The sequence below is a fragment of the Gossypium hirsutum genome, chromosome A12 (assembly GCF_007990345.1).
Source record: "Gossypium hirsutum isolate 1008001.06 chromosome A12, Gossypium_hirsutum_v2.1, whole genome shotgun sequence".
In the NCBI taxonomy this organism is placed as follows: Eukaryota; Viridiplantae; Streptophyta; class Magnoliopsida; order Malvales; family Malvaceae; genus Gossypium; species Gossypium hirsutum.
The window spans coordinates 73,259,685-73,267,501 of NC_053435.1; positions in this window are offsets into that span (position 1 = coordinate 73,259,685).

A 7,817-nucleotide genomic window follows, 5' to 3' on the forward strand; every position below is an offset into this window, starting at 1 on the left:
TATGAAATTGAATCGGTAGGTTGGTGGAACTATGGTATGGTTCGGTATGGATGGAGTAAATTGTCTCATTCCATTTTATTCCTCTTGTGATAATGTTATTGATGTATAGTAGAGCATTGCTTATGACTTACTGAGTTATAAACTCACCCGGTGTTTCCTTGTCACCCATTATAGGTTGCTTGGACTCATCAATTTTTGCGGGGTCGGGCCGTCAACGAAGTCATCACACCAGATAGCTAGTTTTGGTACTTTCTTCTTAGTGTGCTTAGAAGATCATTTTGGCATGTATAAGCTAGTACGTTGTGTTTGAATTATGGCATGTAAACTTTAAGCCATGCGAAAATGGCACGAATGTTCGATTGAGTTGGATCGAGGGTAGGCATGAAATGGACCTAGTTACTTTCGTAACAGATGCTGGCAGCAGCAGTGTCATGAGATTGAAAAATCACTAAAAATAGTAGGAGTGGAATTAATTGATGAATAAATTATGTAATCGAAGCTCGATGAGTCTGTTTTCATGAGGAAGTAACGAAAAGATCATATGGGCAGTATATTAAGAGATAATCAGATTTTAGTGGGACAGGGCCAGAACGGTTTCTGGATTCCCTGCTCCAACTTTGGAAATTCATTATAAATTAACCAGAGATAATTAGGGGTCGTACCATATATGTGCAGATTCCTCTCTGAGTCTAGTTTCCATAGAAACAAACGGCAACAGTATTGAAGCCCCGTGCAGGGAGATATCCCAGTCGTAATGGGCAAAGGTCAGTGTAGTCGACCCCTGCAACTTGGGGAACTTTGACTAATAAACTGTACTAATTGGCCCAACCAAAAATTCTAGAAAAAAATACATAGATGGGCATATGAGTCTAGTTTCTGGGAAAAATTACGAAACTGATTTTCAAGTTACGAAACTCAAGATATGAATTTTAAAACGACTAGTACACAGATTGGGCAGTGTCTGGAAAATAAATTTTGTAAGAGGGTAAAGCCAGTCAACACCTCGTGTTCGACCCCGATGACGGTTTCGGGTTCGGGGTGTTACATTTTATTGGTATCAGAGCTATGGTTTAGTCGGTTCTAGGACTTCCATAGCACGTATGAGTCTAGCTATACATGCCATAATGTTAATGTTTAAAAGGGTGATGACTTCTGACGGTTGAAATGTTTTTGTCTTGATTAGTAAATGGATCCCGGTGAAGAAAGAACCCTAGCGGATGACGTTGAGAGCGTAGCGGCTGCTCCTGCACAAGGGACGCCGCCTGTTGAACCCCAGTCATCTGCGAATAATCAAGGTGAGGGGGCTAAACAAGCCTTCTTTACCATGATGAATGAGTGGGTCGCGCAATATGCCCGAGCCAACCCGGCTGTCCAACAATTCCCAAATTTGAATAACCCACCCCAAGAGCCTGTAAGGCCGTCAGTCGCTGATCCTGTGAGGCTGAGTAAGCTACCTGTAGACTTGATTAGGAAGCGTGGGGCCGAGGAGTTCAAGGCCATAGTAACTGATGATGCCGAAAGGGCCGAGTTCTGGCTTGATAACACCATTCGGGTGTTCGATGAATTGTCATGCACACCCGATGAATGTCTAAAATGTGCTGTATCTTTGTTGCGAGACTCAGCCTACTATTGGTGGAGGACATTGATTTCCATAGTCCCGAACGAGCGAGTAACTTGGGACTTCTTTCAAACGGAATTTCGGAAGAAATTTATTAGCCAACGGTTCATTGACCAGAAGCGTAAGGAGTTCTTGGAACTCAAGCAAGGCCGTATGACTGTATCTGAATACGAACATGAATTCGTAAGACTTAGTAGGTATGCCCGGGAGTGCGTAGCTGATGAGGTTGCTATGTGCAAAAGATTTGAGGAAGGATTGAACGAAGATTTAAAGCTACTAATGGGTATTCTGGAAATAAAGGAATTCGTAACACTAGTCGAACGAGCCTGCAAGGCGGAGGAACTTGGAAAGGAGAAGAGGAAGGCTGAATTTGAAGCTAGAGATTATCGTAAAAGATCGACGGGTAAAGCTCCGTTCTCAGCTGTGAAGAAGTTCAGGGAGGACATTAGTAAGTCGAGGGCGACTACGGGAATTTCCATCAGGGCAAGACCATCGATGGGCTCCCGAGCTACTTCGGTAGCTAGTGTAGGCAATAATCGGCACGAGAAACCTGAATGTCCCCAATGTGGAAGACGACACCTAGGTGAATGTTGGGGCAAGTCTACTAACAGGGCCTGTTACGGATGCGGTTCGAAGGACCACTTCATTAGAGATTGCACGGAGCTGGATGAGAAGAATAAGATTCAAGGTGCAAGACCTAGTGGAGTGACATCTAGAGGTAGACCACCGAGAATTTTTGGAGGCAGGGGTGGTAGTCAGAGGGGGGCTTCTGATACGGCCGATCGCGCCGAGAACCGTGCTCCTGCTAGAGCATATGCCATTCGCGCACGAGAGGAGGCATCCTCCCCCGACGTCATCACTGGTACCTTCACTCTCTTTGATACTAATGTGATTGCATTGATTGACCCTGGTTCTACTCATTCATATGTATGCGAAACCTTAGCAACCAGTAAGACTCTACCTGTTGAGTCTACTGAGCTCGTAATTCGAGTATCAAACCCTTTGGGTCAATGCGTACTTGTTGATAAAGTGTGTAAGAGATGCCCTCTATTAATCCGAGAATCCTGTTTTCCGGCTGATTTGATGCTTTTGCCGTTCGACGAGTTTGATGTTATTCTTGGTTTGGATTGGTTAACCGCGCATGATGCGGTTGTGAATTGCAAAAGCAAGACTATCGATTTGAGGTGCGCAAATAACGAAATAATCCGAGTTGAGTCTGCGGACTTAAGGGGGTTGCCAGCTGTAATATCAGCAATGTTGGCCCAGAAATATGTAAGGAAAGGGTGCGAAGCATACCTCGCGTATGTACTTGATGACAAGGAGTTAGAAAAGAAACCCGAATCGGTGCCGGTGGTTTGTGAATACCCGGATGTTTTTCCTAAAGAGTTACCGGGTTTGCCACCTGTTCGGGAAGTAGAGTTTGGAATTGAGCTTGTACCTGGAACTACGCCAATTTCGATCGCTCCGTATCGTATGGCACTAACTGAGTTAAAAGAGTTGAAAGCTCAGTTGCAAGAATTGACGGATAGAGGTTTCGCTCGACCGAGTTTCTCGCCTTGGGGTGCACCAGTATTGTTCGTGAAAAAGAAGGACGGAACCATGAGGTTGTGCATTGACTATCGTCAACTGAATAAAGTGACGATAAAGAATAAGTATCCGTTACCGCGTATAGATGATCTGTTCGATCAATTAAAGGGAGCATCGGTGTTTTCAAAGATAGATTTGAGATCGGGTTATTATCAGTTACGGATTCGAGATTCGGACGTACCCAAAACTGCTTTCAGAACGAGGTACGGTCACTATGAGTTCTTAGTGATGCCGTTTGGGCTCACTAATGCCCCTGCGGTGTTTATGGATTTGATGAATCGGATCTTTAGGCCGTACTTGGATCGGTTCGTAGTTGTGTTTATTGATGACATCTTGGTCTATTCAAGAGATGAGGCCGAACATGCTGAGCATCTGAGGCTAGTGATGCAAATTTTGCGGGATAAGCAGTTATATGCTAAGTTCAGTAAGTGTGAGTTCTGGCTAAGAGAGGTTAGCTTCTTGGGTCATGTGGTATCCGCATCGGGTATTCGGGTTGACCCGAGCAAAATTTCAGCCATACTTAACTGGAAGCCTCCGAGAAACGTTACCGAAGTCCGGAGCTTTCTAGGGCTCGCCGGTTATTACCGACGATTTGTCAAAGGTTTCTCGATGATAGCCACACCAATGACGAAGCTACTTCAGAAGGATGTTAAGTTCGAATGGACGGAGAAATGTCAGAAAAGCTTCGATCAACTGAAAACTCATCTGACTAAAGCTCCAATTTTGGTGCAACCCGAATCGGGTAAAGAGTTTGTCGTTTATAGTGACGCATCCCTACTCGGGTTGGGTTGTGTATTGATGCAAGAAGGTCGAGTTGTGGCCTATGCGTCGAGACAATTGAAGCCACACGAGAGAAATTATCCGACCCATGATCTCGAACTAGCCGCCATTGTGTTTGCATTGAAAATATGGCGACATTATTTGTTTGGTGAGAAGTGCCATGTGTTTTCGGATCACAAAAGTCTCAAATATTTGATGACTCAACGGGACTTGAATCTGCGACAAAGACGTTGGCTTGAATTGTTGAAGGATTATGAGCTTGTCATTGATTACCACCCGGGAAAGGCTAATGTGGTTGCGGACGCCTTAAGCCGGAAATCACTGTTTGCTTTGCGAGCGATGAATGTACACTTGTCTGTTCTACCTGACAATGTGTTAGTAGCTGAATTAAAAGCCAAACCATTATTGACTCATCAAATTCATGAAGCTCAGAAAGTCGATGATGAATTAGTTGCAAAACGAGCTGAGTGTGTTCCAAACAAGGAATCGGAGTTTCAGATTGATGATGATGGTTGTTTGAGGTTTAGAAGTCGTTTGTGCGTTCCAAGGAATTCGGAACTCATTCCGATGATCCTGAACGAAGCCCATTGTAGCCGAATGTCAATTCACCCGGGGAGCACGAAAATGTACAACGACTTGAAACGTCGATTTTGGTGGCATGGTATGAAGCGAGACATCTCCGACTTTGTTTCGAGATGTTTAATATGTCAGCAAGTGAAAGCGGAACATCAAGTGCCTTCAGGGTTACTTCAGCCGATCATGATACCCGAGTGGAAATGGGACCGAGTCACAATGGACTTTGTGTCCGGACTGCCATTGTCCGCAAGTAAGAAGGATGCGATTTGGGTTGTTGTTGATAGGCTGACTAAGTCGGCTCACTTTATCCCCGTGCGTACGGATTTCTCATTGGATAAACTAGCCGAGTTGTATGTTTCTCAGATTGTGAGATTACATGGAGTACCTATTTCTATCGTGTCGGATAGAGATCCGAGATTCACCTCGCGATTTTGGAAGAAATTGCAAGAAGCTTTGGGTACCCAGCTGCATTTTAGCACCGCTTTTCATCCCCAAACCGATGGTCAATCCGAGCGGATAATTCAGATACTCGAGGATATGCTGAGATGCTGCATCCTTGAGTTTAGTGGTTCATGGGAACGGTATGTACCTTTGATTGAATTCGCTTACAACAATAGTTTTCAATCAAGTATTAAGATGGCACCTTACGAGGCTTTGTACGGTCGTAAATGCCGTACACCATTGTTTTGGACCGAGCTTGGTGAAAGTAAAATTTTCGGAGTTGATTTGATTAAAGATGCTGAACAGAAAGTAAAAGTAATCCGTGAAAGTTTGAAGGCAGCCACAGATCGTCAGAAATCGTATGCGGATCTGAAACGGAAGGACATTGAATATCAGGTGGGAGATAAAGTGTTCCTTAAAGTTTCGCCTTGGAAAAAGGTACTTAGGTTTGGCCGTAAGGGCAAGTTGAGCCCGAGATTCATTGGGCCGTACGAAATCTCCGAACGAGTGGGGCCAGTTGCGTATAGATTGATTTTGCCCCCTGAGCTTGAAAAGATTCACGATGTCTTTCATGTTTCGATGCTTCGACGCTATCGATCTGATCCGTCGCATATAATTAGCCCATCAGAGGTTGAAATTCAAGCCGATATGAGTTATGAAGAAGAACCGATACGTATCCTAGCTCGTGAGGTGAAAGAGTTGCGAAACAAAAGGGTTCCGTTGGTTAAGGTGTTGTGGCTCAAACACGGGATCGAGGAAGCAACCTGGGAACCCGAGAGCTCGATGAAGGAACGATATCCAAACCTATTTACTGGTAAGATTTTCGAGGACGAAAATTTCTTAAGTGAGGGAGAGTTGTGACAGCCCAAAATTGACCCTAGCCGGGAAGTGGTTTCGGGACCGCTAAACCGAGTCACCGAAAGGTTTGAATGTGATGTTTATTGTCTAGAATATGTAATCATGAATGTGTAAAAATTTCAAGCTTCGATTTAGTCGATTGCATGTGAATTTAGTCAATAGGACTTATATGAGAAAATTTTAAAATGTGATAGGTCAATGCATGAGGACCTATTAGTGCATGTGGAAGAAAAAGGGGACTTGCATGTCAAATTCCCCCTCCCTAATATGTAGTGGCCGGCCATGCTATAGGTGGAAACATGTCTCCAACATGTTATGCTAGTGATGCATGTTAAGAATAATAAAATAATAAGCATGGTGATTAAATAATGAAAGAAGGGTGATGGAGAAAAAAAAAAAAAAGTACATGGTCTCACCCCCCCCTTGTTGCCGTGAATGGAAGAAAGAAAACAAAAAAAAAAGAGTTCATTCTTGAACATCCTTGGCCGAATAGAGGAAAGAAAGGAAGGGGAAAAAGGCTTGAGAAAAATCGGCTATGGTGGTGGTTAGACTAAGGTATGTTTGATGTTGTCTTTGAGATGCATGCATGTTTTAAATAGCCCATGTTTAAACTTTGAATCTTGTTGATAACATGAGCAATCGGTCATGAGAAAGTGTTCAAGGAAAAGGTTGTTGATGAAAGAAATTAATGTGTTAAGGGATTATATGAAACTTATTCATGTTTATATATGTTATATGCAACGAAAATGGTTGATGATTTTGGAGGTGATTAGCTTGAATCGGCCACGGTATATCCATAAACACGATCTATGCTTGTTATGTTACTCATGGTTAAAACAATTCGGCTAGGACATTCGGCCATGGATGGTTGTATTTCTTTGATGTTGTTTTTGATGCCTTAGGGCATTGAGAGTTGATTATAGATGAGGTGAGCTTCTTGATTTAAAAATTTGATGGATGTTAAGCTAATTGGGCAACCAAAGGTTCAATATTTTTGTTATGAGGTCATATGTGCATTCGGCCATGGTCTTTGCTTGAATATGAGAATTGTAATGTGATTTTCCTAAATTGTCTATGAATTTGGTTGTTGATTTCATGGTAATGGTATATTGAATCCATGAGAATTTAGTAAGGTTGCATTCGGCAACTTACTTGAAATTAAAAATCGATGTCTAAGCTTAGGTGATTTCGATGATGATATATGTGTGTATACATAAGTATATTTAGTTGATTCGGCTTTGGTAGTTGCATGAGATTATTAGCCGAATATACTAACATACATATACATGTGAGATTGGATTGTAAATATTTAGCAAGGTGGTTAAACTAGTTAAATTATTGATATAGCTCAAGGAGCTAAAGGAGGTGAATCGAGCAAAGGCAAAGAAAAGGTTATCGAGTAGCCGAGTTGGAACCGTCTTACCCAACACGAGGTAAGTCATTAAGCATGTAGTTGGTATTATTTCAATGGTCATAATGTTGTGTATTGATGCTGAATGGAATGAATAAATGTACATATATATATATGCATGTACGTATGTGATGATGAAATTGTTGAATGAAATAAATGAGGTGAGATGTAATGAGTTGTTGATCTCGGCACTAAATGTGCGGGATAACCATTTATGACCATGAGATTGGTGCTAAGTGCGCGGGATTAAATTGTACAGCACTAAGTGTGCGATTCTACTTTGTTGCACTAAGTGTGCGAAATGAATATGATGCACTAAGTGTGCGAATTGACCATGCGGCACTAAGTGTGCGGGTTTGACTATGTAGCACTAAGTGTGCGATTTGATTACGTGGCACTAAATGTGCGAGTTGATTATATAGCACTGAGTGTGCGGGCTCAATATACATTCGTGAATCATTATGGACACTATGTGTGCGACACTATTGAGCTGATCGCGGACAGCGGATCGGGTAAGTGTCTTGAGGACATGGCTAATATGTGCTA